The sequence below is a fragment of the Hyperoodon ampullatus genome, assembly GCF_949752795.1.
Source record: "Hyperoodon ampullatus genome assembly, chromosome: X".
NCBI lineage: Eukaryota > Metazoa > Chordata > Mammalia > Artiodactyla > Ziphiidae > Hyperoodon > Hyperoodon ampullatus.
The window spans coordinates 76,857,063-76,881,487 of record NC_136913.1 but is presented as its reverse complement, the minus strand read 5'-3'; the positions used below and the strand labels follow the sequence as shown (position 1 = coordinate 76,881,487).

The 24,425-nt window shown below is 34.1% G+C and overlaps 1 pseudogene across 1 annotated transcript in view; it reads left to right on the top strand.

The window, feature by feature from the left end:
- Positions 1–5,378: 5,378 nt before the first annotated feature.
- LOC307069738 (survival motor neuron protein-like) overlaps positions 5,379–24,425 on the top strand; it is a 70,276-nt pseudogene continuing 51,229 nt past the window's right edge. The window contains exon 1 of the transcript in view: positions 5,379–5,909. The product of the transcript in view is annotated as a survival motor neuron protein-like (transcript). The remainder of the gene's footprint in view (positions 5,910–24,425) is intronic.

Sequence of the window (24,425 nt, the reverse complement as noted above, 5' to 3'; positions counted from 1 at the left end):
GGCAGTGGTATTGGCTGAAACTTGGTGTGTGCACATACCTGGCTAGAGGTGGAAGCTGCGGTTGCCTGTGTGGTGGCAGAAGCCAGCTGCAGACAAAATGTAGTGGCAAGGACATTGGAAAATAGCAGGGGCTGGGGCCAACTGAAGGCACACTAGAAGCCCAGGCTGTTGTCATGCACTTGTATGATTGCAAGGGCTAGTGGCAGGAGCACTCGTGATAGTTGAGATTGGTGATAGGGTTCAGGTCTATGGCATGCAGGTACACAGGTACAGGGGCTAACCACAAGTGCAAGCATAGCAGTGAAGGTCAGCTGAGAGGGTCTAGGCTGGAGTCTTGCACGTGCACAGTGACAGAGGCTGGAGCTGGCTGCTAGTGTGGGTCCTGGCCTGTGGCAAGAGGGATGAGGGAAAGTGGTGAGGACTTGGTCTGCTGTTGTCTGAAAACATGAAAACATTTGAAGGAAAACTTCAGCAGAGTGGTCTGTGGTGGCTGTGCTAGCCATTGGTTTCTTGTGTAGTAAAATCTGCTGGGATCCTCTACAGGTCAGCCTGTGGGGTCAGTAATTAGGTCTTCAGTGATGAATTCTGGAGGGGCCTACAGCATCTGAAAGTGTTGTTGAGGTTCTCAGACACTGAGTGGCTGATTCTGATAGCCCCTGCCCTTCTTGTTTGTTCCTTATCATTTCTAGATGTCTCAGTTTTGCTGGTCTCTGTACCAGGTAAAACAAAATGAGTCCTTCTTGCAGTGCCCCAAAAGGCCAGGAAAGTTGGTCATTCATCCCATTCTCCTTTTCCCAGTGAGGGGAAGTCTTTTGGGCTGAGCAGTTCCCTCTTGGTGCTGAGCAGTGGTAGCCTGGAGATGGAATGATGCAGGAAAAATAAAACTCCTCTTTCTACTCCTTTTTTATGGTTATTATCAGTGGTTTTTAGGTTGTTTTTTTCTCTACTGCATTGCTAAAGATTCCTAGGTGAACAGCTGAGCTCTCCCAGAGCATTTTTGTTCATGGATAGCTGTCTAATTGTTAATCTTTATAGAAGAATGAAAGCTGGGTTCTCCTACTCTGCTGTCCGGTGATGTCACTTCACTCCTCATTTATTTAGTTATTCAATCATTTATTTGACTATAGAGTCATGGACATTTATTTTGTACTCTTGGTTATAATCTCACACTATACTTTCCTAAAAGTATTCCAGCTTTGACCATTGGAAAATGTTTTGATTGCCTTCTATGTGCATTTGGCAGATTTCAACATTATAGATTCTTTTTATCTATGAATCTATCTATGTATTTATTTATCTTTGTATCTGTCTATCTATCTACCTATTATTATTAATTTTTTTCATCTTGAGTGCTTTCTTATTTTCTAGTACTAAAGTTGCTCCAAGCTCATCTCATATATTACCTGCTTCGGTCCTAGAATCACCAGTTTCACCAAGAAGTCCTTGTTCTTTTTATTGGAGAATGGTATTCGAAGCCAAAATCTGGATGCTAACTTTTCTCTTTGCTACAGGAGGGTCCTCATTTCCAGGTCCTTTCAGGTGATATATAAAACAAATAAATATGTGCATATAATAACTTGTGTATATACACATATCTCAATCACTATATCTATCTATCTTTATCTGTATCAGTATTAAGCTACACATGTGTTCATACTGATGTATCCAACTCAAATTCATTATCACAATCATTATTCTAGGCTGCTCCACTTATTCATCTGCAACTTCCCACTTCACAATACATGGATGGTGGATTTAAAATTGTTAACCTCAACATCATGGGAAAAAATATTTTTTTCAACTCAAGTGCTTATGTGCGCTTCTGTTTGTCTTCAGTCTTACAGATTCCACTAATTTTCAGAATGACTTGAGTCAGTACCTTCTCCTTCCATACATTTCAGTAATTTCACATATCTGTAGTAAAGTTAGATAGCTATATTACATTCTATAATGCTGTGATTCTCAAAACTCCTAAGTAACTTTTTAAAATTTGGATACATTGTCATTCTTTGTGCTATAAATTTTTATGGGTTTAAAAAAATTATATTGTCAAATATCCACCATTAAATCTTCATGCAGAATGCTTTTACTGCCTAAAATTACCCCTGATTCCCCTCTTTAACCTTTCCTCCATGTGAACCCCATGCAACTACTGATTTTATCGATATTATAGTTTTGCCTTTTTCCAGAATATTTTATAATTGAAATCTAGCAGTATGTAGAATATTCAGACTGATTATTTTCACTTAGCAATATGTATTTGCAACTCATCCATGTATTTTCAGTGCTTAATGGCTCATTTCTTTTTACCACTGAATGACATTCCATTGAATCCATGAATCACAGTTTATCCACTGATATATTAAAGGACATCTTGGAGGCTTTTGGTTCTAGCGGTTATGTACTGTGTATAAACATATGCATAAGGCTGGTATAAACATCAATATAATGTTTTTTGTATGGGCATAAATTTTTAAATCAATTGGGTATATATCTAGAAATGCAAGTGCTGGATTATACGGTGTGTTAGGGTTCTCCAGAGAAACAGAATCAATTGGAATTGTTTCTGTTTCTCAGGAGAACCCTAATCTATTAAAAATAGATTATATATAATATGCATAACTGTTACATATATATTTATTTATTATAAGAAATTGGTTAATGTGATTATAGAGTCTGAGAATTCCAAACCCAATAAAGCCAGTGGGGTAGTGCCAGTCCTAATCCAGAGACCTGAGAACCAGGAGAGCCAATGGTGTATGTTTCAGTGTGGGTCTGCATCCAAAGGTAGAGGAAGACTGATGTCCCAACTCAAAGATAATCAGTTACTATAAACAGCAAAAGGAAACCAGGCTATGCCTGCAACACATCACTTGGAAATCTTATCAGCTAAATATCCAAGTTGATCACTTACAAATCTTACCACACAGTTGTAGGACACAATTCAGTTAAGCATTCTGCCACTATGTAAAAAGATCTACCTTACCTCCAGTTTATAAAACATTTTTATTTACATCTGATACCTCACCAGCAGTACCTTTAACATTCATATTTATGTATCATTCTGTTATGATAATATATCTATTATCTAATATGATATATATATATATCCTCTTCTATGTTTCTCACTTCCTTCTCAGCCCTCACCATCAACACTTTTAATAGACAAATTTCTACCAACATTATATTTAAGGCAAGGTGGGATTTTTATATCAACCACTTCAAAATTTTTCCAGACCCTGGAAATATCCGATTCCAGAGCCACTTCCATAATTTCAGTTATTTGTTAGAGTAGCACCCCAATTTCAGGTACCAACATCTGTGTTATTTTCCTGTGGCTGCTGTATCAAATTACCAAAAACTTGCTGTCTTAAAACAAGAAAAATTAGTTTTCTTGTAGTTTTGGAAGCCAGAAATAAAAAATCAGGATCACTGGACTTAATTCAAAGTGTTATCAGGGGAGAATATTCCTTACTTCTCCCAGTCAAACAATTAAGAAGTCAAACATTTATTTATAACTATTATAAACTTCTGGGAAAATGAGTTTTTAAGAATAGCCTATAAAACTTTGAATGCAAAGAAAAATAATGGGTAAGGAGAGCTAATTACCTTATTTTTTTGTGGCTAGTTATATAAACATAAAATTTACCATTTTAACCATTCTTAACTGTACATTTTAGTGGCATTATGTATATTCACATTGTTGTTCAAGAAATACCACCATCCATTTTCAGAACTTTTTCTTCTTCTCAAACTGTGACTAATTCTGTTTCCATGAAACAATTCCCCATTGCCCACTGCCCAGTGCCTGTTAGCCACTGTTCTTCTTTCTGTATCCATGAATTAACTAATCTAAGTAACTTAGTAATTGAAATCATACAGTATCTGTCCTTTTATGACTGGCATATTTTACTCACCATAATGTCTTCAAGGTTCATCCATGTTGCAGCATGTGTCAGAATTTTCTTCCTTTTTAAGACTGAATAATATTCCATTGTACGTATATGCCACATTTTGCTTATCCACTCATCTGTTAATGGACATTTAGGTTATTTCCACCTTTTAGCTATTGTGAGTAATGTTGCTATAAACAATAGGGTACAAATTTCTGTTTGCATCTTTAGTTTCAATTCTTTAGAGTATAAACCCAGAAGTAGAATTTCTGGATCGTATTGTAATTTTATGTATAAATTTTTAAAGAATGGATTACGTTATTGAAAGTTATAGTGTATTCACTTGTTATGAAACTTCAACAAAAATATTTAGAATTTATTGAAATATAAATACTCAATGTAATAGAATAGACACAATTGGAAACTGGAATTTTATTTGAAAAAGAAGCCCTTCAAAGCAGTGGGGAAAATTTAGTCAATACATAGTGTCAAAGCATAAATTCTATTTAGAACAAAGAAGGATCCCTATTTCATCATTCACATCAAAGTAAATGCCAGATTAAGTAAATATTTAAATAAAATATTTGACACCTTTCGATTACTTGACAAAAACCTACAAGTGAATTTCTGGATAACCTTGTAGAAAATGCCCTTCTAAGAATGTGAGATGCACATTATCAATGTTCACTAATATCTGATTATAATATTATTCTGGCTACACAGTAGGGTTTCACTTCCCTTATATTTTGAATTTAGGAATGACCTTTGGAATTATTTCCACTAGAAAATGTGGGTGATACCAATTAAAAGGCTTATTTGATTTTCAATATATTAAGAATTGGAGAGAAGATTCTTTGTTTCTGCCATGTGTCTAGTGGTTGGGTTTTCCCTAGTGTGGTTCACTCTTTACTGTGTCTCTGTGTACTTATGTGAATACAGCTGTGACATTTATTCTTAGATGTGGGTTTGGTTTGTCTAAAGAAAAGTGCATTATAAATTTTGATGGAAGTAACCAAGTAACCCTCTATAAAAACTGCATCAATAAGTATGATAGATAAATTAAAAAGCACATTAAAAATAGGAAAGTAAAGCATAATCTCAAATTACTCATTAGTCAAATAAACACAATAGAAACTTTAAATTAATTCAAAATAAATGATAATTAAAATAATATATACCAAAATTTGTGAATTGTAACTAAAAATATGCCAAGGTATAATGTATAGACTAATGCATGTACTAGAAAATAAGAAATTAAGCATACAACTCATGACAATAGAAAAAAAACAACAGCAAAACTCAAGGAAAATGGAGTAAAGTATATAATAACAATTAGAGAAAACATAAAGAGAAATGAAATAAAAATAAGAAGGTAAAAAAAGACCCTAAACTGATGCTTTGAACAGACTAACAAAATATAAAATTTGAAAAACAAACAAAACACCAGGAAGTCGTGGTAAAGGCATCCCAGAGCAGGAGGACCCAATGTTATTCCAGTGCAGCAAAGGACAGAGTGATGATTCTGACATTTGGGATGATACAGCAGTGATAAAAGCTTATGATAAAACCATGGCTCCATTTAAGGCACACTTTAAAGAATGGTGACATTTCTGAAGCTTCAGATAAACCAAAAGGCACACCTAAAAGAAAACCTGGTTAGGAGAATAAAAGCCAAAATAAGAATACCACAACTCTCTTGAAGCAGTGGAAAGTAGGTGACAAATGTTCTGCTGTTTTGTCAGAAGACAGATGCATTCACACAACTAACATTGTTTCAGTTGATTTTAAGAGAGAAAACCGTATTGTGGTTTACACTAGATATGGAACTAGGGAGGAACAAAATCTGTCTGATTTACTTTCCCCAACCTCTGAAGTAGCTAATAATATAGAACAGAATGTGCAAGATACTGAAAATGAAAGTCAAATTTTGACATATGAAAGTGAGAACTCCTCCAGGTCTGCTGGAAATAAACCAAATAATATCAAGTCAAAACTGTTCCATGGGGAGCTTCCCTGGTGGCGCAGTGGTTTAGAGTCTGCCTGCCGATGCAGAGGACGTGGGTTCATGCCCCAATCCAGGAGGATCCCGCATGCTGTGGAGCGGCTGGGCCCATGAGCTGTGGCGGCTGAGCCTGCGCATCTGGGGCCTGTGTTCCATGGCGGGAGAGGCCACAGCAGTGAGAGGCCCACGTACTGAAAAAAAAAAAAAAAAAAAAAAGCTGTTTCACGAAAGTCTTCTCTCTCTCCACCTCATTCTCCTATGCCAGGATCAGGACATGGCCCAGGAAACAAATCAAACACCATCACCACCACCACACTTCCTATCATGCTGGCTGCCTCCATTTCCTTCTGGGCCACCAATAATTCCCTCATCACTTATCACATGTCCAGATTTTCCTGATGATGCTGATGCTTTGGGAAATAAGCTAATCTCCTGATACATGAGTGAATATCATACTGGTTACTCTATGGGTTTCAAACAAAATCAGAAAGAAATAAAAGGTGATCACATTTTAATTAAGGAATAATTCATAGAGTGTTCTTTAATTGGTGCAGCTCTCTCCCAAGAAGAATGATATTTTTATGTGCCTTGATCCATGTGAACAAAAGTTTCATTATTTTCATCATACACACTTGGTTAGGTGGCACAATCATCTGCATTTGCCCTTATTGCATGTGACTCATGTCAACCAGGTGATTTGTTTTGTTTTGTATTTTTTTTTTTTTCAGTATGCAGGCCTCTCACTGTTGTGGTCTCTCCTGTTGCAGAGCACAGGCTCCGGACGTGCAGGCTCAGCGGTAATGTCTCTCAGGCCCAGCTGCTCCATAGCATGTGGGATCTTCCTGGACCGGGGCACGAACCCGTGTCCTCTGCAACAGCAGGTGGGCTCTCAACCACTGCACCACCAGGGAAGCCCCAACCAGGTGTTTTTAAGTAGTAATCAGTTTGAATAACTGAACAATGAAAATGTGAGTTACTAAAAGAAAATCGAGGACACGTATAGTTCAGAAAAGTCAATCTGTCAGGCTTGTGTAACTTTCTTAGTATGTTAAAATTTTATTAATGTACTTAAAAATAAATAATAAATCTTTAAGTAAAACCACCTTTCATCAAAATCAGTAAGAAAAAAATAAAAGGAAAAACAGTATGAAAAATATAAGAGAAGCAGGGGAATGTCAAGATGGCAGAACAGGAAGACCTTGAGCTCACCTCCTCCCATAGGCATACCAAAATTGCAAATATTAACTGACAAACTGTCTATGAGAACAACCTAAGCACTAGCAGAAAATAGTTTTGACAGCTAAAGATAAAAAGAAGAAACCACAATGAGACGAGAGGGACAGAGACATAGAAAAGTCATGATGCACACCAAGTTAGGCAACCCACAAATGGGAGGATAATCACAATTGCAGAAGTTCTTCCCAAGAACTGAGGGGTCCAAGACCCACATTGTTCTCCCCAGCCCAGTGGTCTTGCATCAGAAAGATGAGCTTCCAGAACATCTGGCTTTGAAGGCCAGCAGGTCTTACATATGGGAAATCCTAAGAGCTGTAGGAAACAGACTCCACTCTTAAAAGGAATGTGTAAAATCTCACATGCTTCAAGTCACAGTGCAAAGGCAGTAGTTTGACAAATCCTGGGTCAGACACACTTGTTGATCTTGAAGAGCCTTCTGGAGATACAAGAGGCAATTGGTAAACTACCAGGGGATGAAGATGTTGCCAGTAGCCATTTTGGGGCACTCATTCTACTGTGAGGGCACTGGTGCTGGCAAGCAACAATTTGAAATCTTCCCTCTAGCCAATTAGTGCCAGGGGCTCACCAACCCACCAGCCACAGAGATCTCTGGGCCCCACAGTTAGCCACACAGGGACCCAGCCCCACCCACCAGCCAACTGGCACCAGCCTTAGGACCACACAGGTTGCAGGCAGCCAAGCAAGACACAGACCTGCCTACCAGTGGACCAGCAACCACCAAACAAGGCAGGGCCTGATAGCCAAACATGTCAGGGATCATACTCGCATACCAGTAAAAGCACAGTCAACCCAACCACAAAAGGTGGCCCCATGCAGCCCACATAGAAGCCCCCTCCCCAAGAACATTAAGCTCTGGTGACCACAGCAGAATGGGCTTCTGGGACCCATAATGTGTCTTCTACTTAAGGCCACTTCTTCAAGATTAGGAAAAGTAACAGACCTATAAAATACATAAAAATAACACAGAGAATTAGGCAAAATGACGAGATGTAGTAATGTATTCCAAAAGAAAGATCAAAAAACATCCTCCAAAAAAAATTAAGTGGTTATAAGCAATCTAAAATATTCAAGGTAATGATTATAAAGATGTTCAATAAAATAGGGATAAAAATGAATAAACACAGTAAGAATTTTTTTAAAAAAAGAGATAAAATATAGAGAAAATAACAAAACAGAGCTGAAACATATGAAAACTGAAATTAAAAATGCACTAGAAGAAATCAACAATAGATTAGAGCATATAGAGGAACAGATCTGCAAATTGAAAGATGGAGTAGTGGAAATCACCCAAGCTGAGCAGAGATATAACTTCAACAAATTATATCAATGTTAGCAATAACATTAACTCCATTTGTAATGTGGTATTAATCTTTGATCAGTTTAATTGGATAGATTAGATGTTAATATATATTCAGATTTTGTGCATAGAATTGGTAAACTTCCTGGGGATGGAGAACTTAGAAGTGAAATTCGGTTATTGATTGAGTTTTGCACTTATGAGAGCTTATAGTCTTATTAATTGAATGGATAAGCACTTTATCTTTTTCTATGTTTTCTCCCCCCCTATATTCTAGAAATAGGAAAATTGGAATAATTTGTTCCTTGAGGCTTAAATACTGTTTGGCCCATAAAGCCATTTTGCTGTAGTATATTTTGTGGGGCAAATATTGTTGACAATTTATTATTTTCTTTTAGGATTATTGGATTCTTATTATTTTCTTATTGAATTACTTTCAGTAATTCATTTTTATATTATTTAAAATACAATTCAAAATTTTCAACAGAAAATTTGTTCATAGCATTGTTATACAGTTTAACTCTTTCCCTATGCTTTTCTTCATTCTGATGCAACACATTTATGTTTTAATTCGTTTTTATTTTGTTTTATTTTATTTTATTTTGGTTTTGTTTTCCCCAAAATATTTCTCAATTACTTTCATCAAGTCCAGAATATCTGAATCATTTTTGCACTCTATTTCATTGTGTCCCTTTAATATTCTTTATTCCTCTAAATCTTGAGATTATTTTTCCTTATGAAGATAAGTAATTTTCAAACATGAAGATAAATATTGACTGCATTAATCAATTTAATTAAGCTCATGTTATTGTCCCTATTATCCCTAAAACCTTTTACAGTGGAAATTATAATGTTAAATAGAACTCATTCAAGTTTAGGCTCAAGCAAATGTGGAGCTCTCAGGTATATGAATTGGCATGACTCTGTAGAAGAATAAACACTTTTATTGATTTTTATCAATCAATCAATCAATCAATGAAATATAACAGCATTTTGCTATACAAACACCATTTTGATTTTATTTTACAAATATGTGTATTTTAAGGAAACAAAATTATAAAGAGATTCTGTTAAACTATCTAAATGTTAGATAGTTCTTCATTTGATGAACATTTACGATAAGCATAGTTAAACCAAGTGGACAGTAGAAATTGAAATTCATTAGAAGAATGATACTTTAAGTCAGGATTACTTAAAACTCTAGGAAATAAAATAGTAAGTTTTGGTAAAATTCATTATACTTGACCAAAGCAGTTTAACTTCGAGGTTTCAAAAATAAAACACTTTCAGATACAAATCATTTTAAGGAAAAATGTACCTAGAATAATATATAAAATTAACACTGTATAAGATAAAATTTTACAGTGTTTGGTTTTGCTATGATTAATTTAGAAAGAAAATATGTAGGCAATTTGCCCTTTATATCAACAAATATAAATTTACATATTTAAATTTTATTTATGAAATTGACATGTGTGCATTACATACAATGATGAAAAATACAATTAAGGCTTTAGAAAGAGAATCTTTAAGAAAAGCAGCCTAATAACTTAAATGTGAATTTTAAACTTATTTATTTTAACAATCAAATATAAATTTGCATTTATGCATTTCAGATTTCATGCCAGTTTCTAGATATGGAGCACCTTAATATCCCTTTCCCATTTAAAATTCTTGCAAAATACATATTCTTGGTTTTCAATTAATTTATTTGCTTCTGTCTTCTCTTTGATTTGGTTGCATACAACTTATAAAAATTATTTCAGCTATAGCAACTGTCATGAAGAATCTCAGAAAAGTTACAATTTTAGAATAACATATTACTTAAATACATATTTAATTAATTTCCTATTGATCATTATATTATAGTTAAGTTACATTTTACTTAAAGTTGCTGCACAGATAATGAAACACTAAGTCTCTGAGTAATTTGAGCATATTACTGCATTGATTTCACTTTTTAGCTACTATTATTCTGAGGATAAAATGATTTTATGAGTAAAACAAACCAAACCAGCTCAACAACTATGTATCCTTTATTTTAGTTGTAAAACTAAACCAAGTGGAAGTTTATCCAATTATTTGACTTACTTTTGAAAAAATTATCTAAAGATATAATGTTGTATTTAGAAAGATTAAAGCCTATTATTACATAAATGTTTAGGTTTGTTTTCCAAAGGAAATATTAAGATATTTCTATCAATACTATTTTTAATATTATGCTTTGATTTCCTGTGTTTTATCTATTTAGGTTTTTCTTAATTTCCTACCCTAAATTATGTACCTCCTATTCTTTCTCATATTATTTTATTCTTACTCACTTGAGGTTAATTATAACATACTATAAATCAGAAGTGAATTTATTGGTTTACTTTAGGAACTGTCTTCTTAGTAGACTGAAAAATCCATGAGATGAAGGGATATCCTAATATGACATAATGGAAAGAGTCAGGGCTCTGGAGCAAGGCTACCTGTTTTTTAATCCTAGCTGTATCACTTGTTAGACATGCAAATGTAAACATGTTATTTAACTTATCTGTGCCTCAGTTATTCATGTGTAAAACAAAGATATAGTACATCTTCCTCAAAGTGTTGTGAGAATTTAATGACTATATTTATTGCATAGAAAATTGCCTGACACAATGTAAGAACTATGTAAGAGTTAATTATTGCTGCTGTAGTTTTAACTATTTTGTCAGTGACTAGCTGAGTGTTTGGCAAATAGCAAGCATAGAGTGAATATTTATTGAATGATTGAATAAACAAACAAACAAACAAACAAATTTTATCTATTCAGCACCTATCATCCTATGTCTGTGATGGTGCTTTGCTAAAAGTTGAAAGCAGGTAAAAAAGATGTATGAGTAGGCAGTTATAATATAAAATTACAAGAATAACAATAAAATATCTATTATATATCAGAGGAGATATTATCTCTACATAGAAAGACAGGGGTGGTCTCTGGAAGAATATAATAGGAATATAGTAGATTAAGAACCAGACTAATACTGAGAGAACCTGGTTTCTATTAAACGTTCCATCACTTTCTCTTTGGAAATTTGGCAATATCACTAGATCTATTAGTCTTTAGTTTTCTGTTTAAAATATAGAATTTTGACTGCCCTACCTATTTGGGGGAGGGGAGACACTGACAAGAGGAAATACTTGCTGAAAGTCAATATAGACTATAAAGTACTATGAAAGCATAAGGTTTCCTTTTTGGTGGTATAAATGTTTATAATGCAAGAAAGCATCACAGTTGGCTGAACATGAATTACTCTTTCCTTTTAACCTGTTTTAAAACCACTTCAAATATGATAATAACAAGTGTATTATTATTTCTGTCTAGTTGTTATTTTTTTCTCTCTTTACTTCATTCATTCTTTAGCTTCTTTTGAACTTGTCTTTATTAAAATTCTAACTCATATAAATTACAAAAGTGATTTTTACCTTTGTATTCCAAAGTCTAAAAGAAGACAAAAACTTAAGCTTGTATATAAGTAGGTATAAAGTAGAATGCTTTCCAGATGTGTTAACAATCTAGTTATTTTATAACCATATAAAAATAAAATAATTTGAATTATTTTATCAAATCTGTAGGGATGCATTTTTGAGGTGCTTTCCAACCAGTAAATATTTAGTTCCAAATAAAGCAAATAAAGGTGAAGTTAAAATTAAGGTAATTTCAAGTCTCCAAAACTCTCAGATAATCAAATCCTTCTACTCTGTTGATCTAATAGTTGACACTATTTACCTCTCAAGTAAATGGTTTCATATGGCTATAGTGAAAAATAATCCCACATTTCTCAAAACATTTTTTTCCCAGTACCAAGTATTCAGAGATACATTTAGGGTCTGTGTATGTCAGCTGAGTCTAGCAATGAAAAAATCAGTGGATAACAATCCACCTAAGAATAATTTTTCTCCCTAACAGCAAGCTTGGCACTGAAGTATAATCAACCATTTGCTCTCATTCTTGTGTGTGTCTGTTTTTATTTGTTTGTTTGCTTGTCTTGGTGAGTTTGCATCCTTCCTATTATAAATCACTATATTTGGACTAATATTGTACTATTTTTTTTTTTCTTGCTGTACGCGGGCCTCTCACTGCCGTGGCCTCTCCCGTTGCAGAGCACAGGCTCCGGACGCGCAGGCTCAGCGGCCATGGCTCACGGGCCCAGCCACTTCACGGCATGTGGGATCTTCCCGGACCGGGACACGAACCCTTGTCCCCTGCATCGGCAGGCGGACTCTCAACCACTGCGCCACCAGGGAAGCCCATAATGTTGTACTATTTGATAGGCATTTTAACATTATCAGAGTACTTTAGAATACCCTAATATGTGGTTCCATATATTTCACAAAATGTCACTCATTATTCTTCTATATATTAATATAATTCTTCTTCTCTCTATTAAGAAACTTCATAACTTTCTTAATTCTGCTTAGACAGAAAACATTTTAAAATAGAAGCCTCTATATATTCAGACTTTGATTCAAATCAAAAGCTGATTCAGGGACATCTAGTTTCTGGTTCAATGTACATGAAGGTTAGAAGCTGTCATTCTGTTTTAAGAACAAATAAACAGCTGAAAAATCAATAACTCTTCTTGGATCCACCAGAAATGAGAGAACCCAGGACAAACTGCTGCTTCCAAAATTGGAGAGACAGAGAGGCAAATACAGAAAATCACAACTTACTGATGTAGTAACCCATGACCAGAAACCTCCTTGGGAATGAGTCGGGGTGGAAAAACTTAAATTGTAATTGATCAATAGCTAGAGGCCCAGTGTGGACAAGTCGGAGACTTAAAACTCCAGGGAGACTCACTTAGAGGTGTGCCCTCACATTTATGTGAGTTTTACTTCCACAAGCTAGACCAGGATTTCACAGTGAACACATATAATGTAATATAATATAATATAATTTAATATAATAATATAATATAATCATTATTATGATATAATTAATATAACATAATATATAAAATGAATGATACAACTGATACAAGAAGAGGAAGGAAATATGATATTTTTGGTTATTATAAGGTATTTGCACCACTTCTGAAGCAGAATAGTGTTACTTAAATGAGACCCTGGATTATTTCTAAATGCATATTGCAAACTCTAGGGTAAACACTAAAATGCATAAAAAAGAAAGAAATGTAACTAATATGTTAACAAAGGAAAAAATGGGAATCATATAAAATGTTTGATTAAAACCACAAAAGTAGGAAAAAGTGGAAGGCAAAAATGAAGAACCAAAAACAAAGGCAATGAGTAGAAAATAGTAACAAATATGGTAGATATTAATCCAGTTATATCAATAAAAAATTTACATGTCAGTGGTCTCAATATACTAATTAAAAGACAGAGATTATCACAGTGGATCATAAAACAAGACTCAACCTATCCAAAACCCATTTGAAATATAAAATATTATATTTTATATATGTATATGCATGGAGAAAGTTATACCATGCTATCATTAATCAAAAGAAAATAGAGTTGATATATTAATTTTAGACACAATAGAACTCAGAGAAAGGAAAGTTATCCAGGATGAAAAGTGGGGCATTGCACGATGATAAACATATCAATTATCCATGAACACATAATAAACCTTAACATGCATTGCCTAACAACAGAGTGTCAAGATACATGAAGGAAAAAAAAAAGAAATATAAAGGGAAATAGATAAATCTTCTATTAGAGGTGGAAACTTCAATACCCTTCTCTCAGAAATGGACAGGTCCAGCAAGAAGAAAACAAGTTAAGGACACAATTACATTTAAGAGCACCATAAACAACTGGATATAATTGACATCAACTACTTCATCCAACAGCAGCAGAATACACATCCTTCTCAAGGTCACATGGTATATTCACTATAAGTAGACCACATTCTTGGCCATAAAGTACTCCTGAAAAAGTAGACATTATCAAAAATATAGATATTATACAAGGAATGCTCTCAGACAACAATGGAATTAAACTAGAAATAAATATCAGAAAGAACTTTAAAACATCCCAAAATACGTAGGGATTAAATACAGGTTTCTAAATAACACATAGATCAAAGAAGAAATATCAAAAGAAAATTTAAAATTATTGAGCCAATTGAAAATAAAAATAAAGCTAATAAAAAATTGTAGCATGCATAAAAAAGTGCTTAGAGGGAAATTTCATTGTACATGAAATTTATATGCATGTACACTCAATATGTATATGTATGTAGCACTGAATGAATACATAGAATCAATAATCTAAGCTTCCACAATAGGAAACTAGAAAAAAAAATTTTTAAAGTGAGCAGAAATAAAGAAATTAAAATTAGAGAAGATATCAATGAAATTAAAAACAGGAAATCAATAGAAAGAGTCAACCAAATCAAAAGCTACTTCTTTGAGAAAAAAATTTAAAAAGCCTCTACCTTAGATTACCAAGAACAAAATGGAGAAGAGACAAATAATTAATATCACAAATAAAAGGGAAAACATCACTAAGACTGAATGAACATTCAAAGAATAATGAATAAATATTATGAATAATTCAATGCTCACAAATTTTATAATGCAGGTGAAATGAACAAATGTTGAAAGACACGATCTGCCAAAATTCACACAGGAATAGACAATCTGAATAGGCCTATAGCTATTAAAGAAATTGAATCCGGATTCCCTGGTGGTGCAGTGGTTGAGAGTCTGCCTGCCAATGCAGGGGACACGGGTCCGTGCCCTGGTCCGGGAAGATCCCACATGCCATGGATCGGCTGAGCCCGTGAGCCATGGATGCTGGGCCTGTGGTCCACAGCCTGTGCTCCACAATGGGAGGGACCACAACAGTGAGAGGCCTGTGTACCACCAAACAAAACAAAAGTATATATATATATATATATATATATATATATATATATATATATATATATATATATGAAATTGAATCAATATATCATAAACTTATAAAACAGAAGAACCAGACTTAGGTGGGTTCACTGGTGTATTCTAATAAACATTTAAGGAAGAAATCATACCAGTTCTCTACAATCTCTTCTGGAAACAGAGGGAATACGTCCTAACTCATTCTATGAGGCCAGTTTTCATAATATCAAGCAAAGACTTTACAAGAAAAGAAAAAAAAAAACAAACTAAAGACCAATATTTCTCAAGAAGTTAGATGCAAAAATTCTCAACAAAATATTAACAAATTTAATCTGAGGTATGTAAAAAGAATTATCCATTATAATCAAGTGTAATTTATTCTAATTTTCAAGATTGGTTTAACATTCAAATGTCAATTAATGTAATCCATCACATCAACATATTCAAAAGAAAAATCACATGACCACATTAATAGATGCAGAAAAACATTTTAAAAAATCCAACACCCATTAATGATAACAATTCTAAGTAAACTAGAAATTGAGGGGAATTAAGTCACCTTAGTAAAAAATATGTAAAGAGGAGAGTGGCCAAGATGGCAGAGTAGGAAGACTCTTAAGATCACCTCCTCCTACAGGCACACCAAAATTGCAACTATTTACAAATCAACGATCCATGAGAGCAACCTGAAAACCAGCAGAAAATATATTCTACAGCTAAAGATATAAAGAAGGAACCATAACAAGATGAGTAGGAGGGGCGAATATGTGATAAAGTAAAGATCCATACGCCTGGGTAGGCTACACACAAACAAGAGGATAATTACAATTGTAGAGGTTCTCCCCAAGGAACAAGGGGTCCAAGCACCACATTGGGCTCCCCAGCCCAGGGATCATGAACTAGAAAGATGAGCTCCCAAAATACTTGACTTCGAAGGTAAGAGGGGCTTACTTTCAGGAGAGCCAGAGGATGGTGGGAAATAGAGACTCTCCTCTTGAAGGGTGCACACAAAATTTCATATGCTCTGAGATTCGGGGCAGAAGCAGTAATTTATTTATTTTTTTAATTTTTATTTTTTATTGGAGCATAGTTGATTAACAGTGTTATATTTGTTTCAGGTGTACAGCAAAGTGATTTGGTTATACATGTAAATATATCTACCTTTTTTCAAATTATTTTCCCATTTAGGTTTTTACAGAATACTGAGCAGAGTTCTCTGTGTTATACAGTAGGTCCTTGTTGGTTATCTATTTTAAATGTAGCAGTGTGTACATGTCAATCTCAAACTCCCAATCTACCCCTCTTTCCCACCATTCCCCTCAGTAACTGTGAATTCGTTCTCTAAGTCTGTGTGAGTCTGTTTCTGTTTTGTAAATAAGTTCATTTGTATCATTTTTTTAGAGTCTGCATGTAAGTGATATCATATGATATTTTTCTCTCTCTATCTGACTTACTTACCTTAGTATGATAATCTCCAGGGGGAACATGAAAAGATGACCAACAGTGCTAATTATTAGAAAAGTGCAAATCAAAACTACAATGATATATCATCTCACACCAGTCAGAAGGGCCAGCATCAAAAAGTCTACAAACAATAGGGCTTCCCTGGTGGTGCAGTGGTTGAGAGTCTGCCTGCCAATGCAGGGGACACGGGTTCATGACCCGGTCAGGGAGGATCCCACATGCCATGGAGTGGCTGGGCCCATGAGCCATGGCCACTGAGCCTGCGTGTCCAGAGCCTGTGCTCCACAATGGGAGAGGCCACGACAGTGGGAGGCCTGCGTACGACAAAAAAAAAAAAAAAGTCTACAAATAATAAATGTTGGAGAGGGTGTGGAGAAAAGGGAACCCTCGTACACTGTTGGTGGGACTAAATTGGAACAGCCACTATGGAGAAGAGTATGAAGGTTTCTTAAAGTAATGAAAATAGAGCTACCTACATATGATCCAGCAATCCCACTCCTGGACTAATAGCCAGAGATAAACATGGTTCAAAGGGATACATGCACCCCAATGTTCATTGCAGTTCTGTTTACAATAGCCAAGACATGGGCACAACTTAAATGTCCATTGACAGATGAATGGATAAAGACGTTGTGGTACAAATATACAATGGAATATTACTCAGCCATTAAAAAGAATGAAATAATGCCGCTTGCAGAAGCAGTAATTTAAAAGGACCCTGAGTCAGACCCACTTGTCAATCTCAGAGAGCCTCCCAGAGAGGCAGGTGGGAATCATAACTCACCGTGAGGATGTAGATGCTGGCAGCAACCAGTTTTGAGAGCTCATCCCACCATCAGGACACTGGTGCTGATAAGAACCATTTTGGAATCTATAAGAAATGATGGATGTTCACTAAACCTATTGTGGTAATCGTTTCATGATGGATGCCACTCTAATCATTAATGTGTGCACCTTAAACTTATGCAGTGCTGTATGTCAATTAAATCTTAATAAAACTGGAAAAATATGTACCAAAAAAACCCATAGTTAACATTATAATTAATGTTTAGAATTTCAACCCTTTCCTACTAAGGTAAGCAAAAATTCAGGGATGTCTCCTCTCACCACTGTTTTTCAACATCATACTGGAAGTCCTAGGTAATGCAGTAAGACAAGAAAATAAAGTATATGTATATTAACTGGAAATAAAGAAAACTTACTTTGCAGATGTCATGATTACCTATATGGAAAATCCAAAAGAATAGACCAAAAAATCCTGGAACTAATATGAAATTATAATACGTTTGCAGGATACAGTGCTAATATGCAAAAGGCAATCACTTTCCTGTATGCCAACAATGAATAAATATAATCTGAAATTAAAAACACAATACTGGGGCTTTCCTGGTGTCAAAGTGTTTAAGAATCTGCCTGCCAATGCAGGGGACATGAATTTGATCCCTGGTCCGGGAAGATCCCACATGCCATGGAGCAACTAAGCCCATTGTGCCACAACTACTGAGCTTGCACTCTAGACCCCACGAGCCACAACTACTGAGCCCACATGCCACAACTACTGAAGTCTGCATGCCTAGAGCCCGTGTTCAGAAACAAAAGAAGCCACCACAACGAGAAACCCATATACCGCAATGAAGAGTAACCCCTGCTAGCCACAACTAGAGAAAGCCCACACACAGCAACAAAGACCCAACGCAGCCAAAAATAAATTAATAAAATAAATACATTTATTTTAAAAAAAGCAATACCACTTACATTAGCACCCCCAAAATGAAATATTGATACATAGGTAGAAATCTAACAAATATGACAAGATCTATATGAGGAAAACTATACAATTCTGATGAAAGAAATCAAAGATGAACTAAATAAATGGAGAAATATTTTATGATCACAGACAGAAGGACTCAGTATTGTCGAGATGTCATCCTTTCTTAACTTAACCTATGCATTCAATTCAATCTCAGTTAAAATCCCGGGAAATTATTCTGTGTATATTGACTAACTCCTTCTAAAGTTTAAATGGAGAGGCAAATAATCGAGAATAGCCAACACAATACTGAAGGAGAAAAACAAAGATAGAGGACTGAAAATACCCAAATTTAAGAAATTATAAAATTACAGAATAGACTATTTGATCAATAGAACTGAATAGAAGGCCCAGAAATAGAGGCACATAAATATTGTCAACTGATCTTTGACAAAGGATCATAAGTAATACAATGGTGTAAAGATACTCCTTTCAATAAATGGTGCAGCAACAATTGGGCATCGACATAAAGAAAAATTAATCTAAACACAGACCTTACACCCCTCATAAAAATTAACCAAAATGGATCACAGGCTTTGATTTCAAATGCAAAGCTATGAAATTTATAGAAATTAACAGGAGAAAATCTAGATGACCTGGGTATGGTAGTGACTTTCTGGATGCAATATCGAAGACACAGTCCATGGAAAAAAATAATTGATAAGCTGTTCTTCATTAAAATAAAATAAAAAATCTGCTCTGAAAAAGACAGTGCTAAGAGAATGGGAAGACAAACCAGGGACTGGGAGAAAATATTCATAAAAACATTTCTGATAAAGGATTGCTATACAAAATATGCAAAAAAACCTCTAAAACTCAACAGTAAGAAAAATAAGAACCTCAGTTAAAAATGGGTAAAAGGCCTGAACAGACACCTCATCAAGGAAGATAAACAGATGGCAAATAAACATATGAAAAGCTGCTCATTCTCATATGTCATTAGGGAAAAACAAATTGAAACAATGAGATATTACTACACACTTATTAGAGTGGCCGTAATCCACAACACTGACAATGCTAAATGCAAAATGTTACAGCCACTTTCTAATACAATTTGGCAGTTTCTTACAAAACTAAATATAATCTTTATATATGATCCAGCAATCACACTTCTTGGTATTTAAGCAAATGATTTGCAAACTTTGTCCCCACATAAACCTACTTATGATTGTTTACATAAGTTTTGTTAATAATTAATAATTAGCAAAATTTGAGAGTTACTTAGACTTCCTTCTGCAGATGCATAGACCTGCAGTATATCCACACAAAGGGATATTATTCAGTACTAAAAAATAGTGATTTATCAATATGTGAAAACACCTGCAGGACACTTAAATGCATATTACTAAGTGAAGAAAAGCCGATCTGAAAAGGCTACATACAATATGACTTCAATTATATAACATTGTGGACAGGCAAAACTATGAAGGTAGTAAAATTTCAGTGGTCCAGGTGTCAGGGGAGAGAGAAGGCTAAATAGGTGCAGCACAGAGGATTTTTAGGGTAGTGAAACTACTCTGGATAATACTATAATGTTGGATACATGTCTTTATGAGTTTGTTAAAACCCATAGAATGTACACCACCAAGAATGAACCCTAATGTAAATTTTGGGTGATAATGATAACTTTGGATGATAATGTGCCAATGTACATTCATTGATTGTAACAAAAGTTTTACCCTTATTCAGGATGTGATAATGAGTGAATCTGTGCATATGTTGGGGCAAGGGGCATATGAGAAATTTCTGTACCTTCTGCTCAAATTTCTGTGAACCTAAAACTGCTCTACAAAATAAAGTCTTCTTTTTTTAATTGGTTTTGGACAGCATAATTAAGAAAATGAGAAGTTTTGTCAAAAAATATTTTAACTGCTTTAGAAGCCATGAGGCTGAACCAAACAAACAAAATATTCAACCAGGAGCTAGGAGACCTGGTTATTTTTTTTCTATTTAATTTTTTTAAAAAATTGAAGTGTAGTTGCTGTACATTATTATACATCAGCAACCACTTAGATGTGTAATTTGGGATACAACATTTAATCTCTAAGGATTCCTTTTTATCACACACAAAAGTATAGCATCAGCAGGTGCGATCTAAGGTCTCTTTTGACATTAAACTATGAAGTCACAATTCTGAAAAAAAAAGTGACCCCTAAAATGTTTCTTCTACCTGATACTTTTTATCAGTCCTAAGTGTTACTTGTCTAGGGAAATGGATGAGGTTAAACTACGTCCTTTTACTTCAAAAAGTTTGGTAAGGAAAGAAAATGATATTCTTCATTAATAGCATATAATAAATAAATAATATTTTTTAGATTTTTTTTAAGGTTTCTGTTAACCTGCTCCCACTATCACCATGGGCTAGTTGAAAGTTGTCTGTATTTTATAAAGAGATAGTAGCACAAAATAAATCATGATGCAAAACCAAGCATATAATCAACTATCTCCCTGAATTTATTTTTGTCATGTTATAGTACCCAATAAAATGTTCGCTATTTTTCAAGTGGTCATTATAATGATAATAGCAATAACTGAGGTTTATACTTAAAATATACAAGAATTTCCAAACAAAAATAAGTTAAATTGTTTATTGTGATTATAATTGCAATCGTCTTTTTGTTCCTGATGAACACTTAGTAAGTAGGGGTAAACATATTGGTTCATTTTAACTATTCCAATTTTGATACATAAATTTTCTTGAAAAATTTTTGTACTAACTTCAAGCATTTAACAAGCTGTATTCTAATAAGGTTTTTTTGGTTCACAGCCCTTAGAAAATTACCTATTTGCTGTTTTTAAATGTTAAGTTTACTTCCGCAAAGTATCAATTTGTCCTGACAACACTTTCCGGTTTCCATGTATCGAAAGTGTACTCATGGGGTAAATAATCCCCTGCTTTCTCACACCAGGAAATTCAGCAAACTGACTGAATTCTAAAAGGGGTGGGCATGGGAAGGGAAAAAGAACACAACATGAATTTAATCAAAATCTCAGGTAGCTCCATTCACTTTTAGAAGGGCACTGTGAAAAACCTGCTTGTGACACTCTTTAGCTCATTTTTTAAGTAAAGAAAAATACTGCAGAAAGAATGCCTTCAGTCAACACAACACAGACCATCAGGCCATGTAGAAAGTAAACCCCAACTCCAGGGACAAATTACATAAAAGTACATTTGAATCTGGGGAAAAAAATATATGTAATTCTTCAGTTTCCCAAGGCTCAGAAATAGAATGGTACCAAGGTGTGTAAGCTGTATTTTTTTTTCACAACTACACATCTACATTTGCCTATTGGTTGACTGTATTTCAAGACAAGATTTTTTTAAATCTTAACTGTTATTTTTTAAAATCTGTGGTTGCCAGTTCTTCATGTGATAAACATTAATAATCAGTTATTTACTGTGTGAAGATTGATTTTAAAAGTCCATTCTGAAGAGTTAAACTGAAGACAAGAAAGATAAAACTCATCCACCATTTTTATTTAAATGAGCTTGATATATATACATGGAAGAGTGATGATTGATTAGCAGATTTAGCAATGCAAAATTCATGACCTGGAAAAGAGCAAAAGTAGTGGCATGATTCAGATGAAACCATAAATGAATTGGCTTCAAAATATATTTGGAAAACATAAAATGAAGACACTAAGAATAGATGTTTATTGAACAGCCATGTTATAAATTGGGGGAGGCAGAGAAATGGGTTAACTGCTGAAGAAAGAAATGGTGTAAATGTCAAAACTATACATCAACTTCACTACATCTTCTACATATACTGCTTTCTATTCTTGCAAAATTTTTCAAGAGAATATAAGGATGACATTGCCTCAGAGCTATGGAAACATGGAATTTTGACATTTAAAAATAATTGTTGAAGCTTTTTGCCTTTTTAAAGATTTTTTTAATTCTAAAGTATCACATATAATTAAAAAATAAAGTGTTGCAGTTTCTTATAAAACTAACTATGCAATTACCACATGACCCAGAAATTACACTCCTTGGCATTTATCCCAGAGAAATGGCAATTTATATTCACACTTATGTTCATAGCCACTTCATAATAGTCAAAACCTGGAAATAGCTCAGATGCCCTTCAATAGGTGAATGGTTAAACAAACTATGATACAAGTAAACCAGGAAATACTACTTGGCAAAACATAAATAAATGATTTTAATACATATTGAACCATCATGCAACAAGTTGAATGAATTCCCAGGCAGTTACATTAAATGAAAAATGTTAATCCTGAAAAGTTACACACTGTATGGTTCCATTTATATAATATTCATGAAAGGGTAAGATGTTAGATTTAGAGAACAGATTAGGAATTGCCTGGGGTTAGGGATGATTTTTGGGGGGAAAAGAGATGAGGGTGGCAATATAAGGATAACAAGAGGGATCTTTGTAGTAATGAGACTGTTTTGTATCTGCACTATATCAATAAAAATATCATGTTGTATTTTTTCTTTCCAAGAATTTACTACTGTGACAACCGGGTAAGAGCCATGCCTAATATTTATATATTATTTATTATAACTGCATGTGAATGTACAGTTATCTCAAAAAATATTAAAACAAGTAAATTGGTATCCAGGTTTCAAAAGTGTGAGAGAGAAATATATGGAGAGGAGAGAGTTTCTCTGCTTAAACTTCCCTCAAATAAAAAATTATGTAGACTAAAAGGCAAATTCTTTCTTTAGTGCTCTTACATATTGACACACATATTTTGGATTATTATATATTATATGGCTCTTAACTAATGTATCAGTTTTAGCCATTATTAGTTGTCTTCCTCTAGTGATAGATATACTACTTTAAAATATTACTTACTTTTCTGTCTGATCCTCTAAATGCAGATATAAGAAAAAAAATGTAATAAAATGCCCCAAGTTTAACATTTTATATTTGTGTATTGCTCACATCAGAGCCCACTAGAATTTTATGATTGATTTTCTTCTCTTGTACAAGTTTTATTTATCCTGAAGTTAATAATTGTCTTTTTTTGTTCACCTGCATAATATTCCAAATATATATTTACATTTTAAATGATTCACCAAACTGTGATAAACATGTGAGTTTACATGTGAATTTTCATAACATTCTATTATGTCAAATAATTTATTAACTCTATTTCCTCTTGATCTCACTCCTGTAGTCCTTTGTCCTCCTGCTCCAATCTAAACTATTTGCTTTCTCGTCCTGTTACATTAATGTTATCTTCTAACGTTTCACTATTGAACTGTTTTCAGTGTTCCATGTCTTTTTCTTTGTTTGCTCCATGATTTTGCTGGATCACCTTTTTCAGTAGATTCTTAAGAAAAGCTTCTCTGGAATACAAAATGTGTGCGTCTTTGCTTGTTTAAAAATATCTATATTTTACCATCATACCTAAATGTTAACTGATGTTTTAAATTCCAGATATTACAACATGGAAGTATTGCTTTAATTTCTATCATATAATGTGACTTTTAAGAAATCCCATGTCATTCTGCTTTTCATTCCTTGGTATTCAAGGCTTTCTGTGTTTTGCATTATTTTGTTGTTGTTGATGATGTTATTAATGATGATGATGATGTTTTTTAGTTTGTTTTCTGAATATTTTTCTGTTCATTTTGTTAGGGTTTTTATATGCACTGTTAAACTAGAGGCTTGTGTCCTTCAGTTCTGAAAACAATATTCTTATAGTATTTCTTTGGTTATGTTCTCCCTTCTGATTTTTCCCTTTTTCTTAAAAGAAACTCTTATTAGTCAAATGTTAGACCTCCTGATGTGATCCTCTCAGTCCTTTGCTTATTCTCTCTAATTTTCATCTCTTAGTCTTTTGG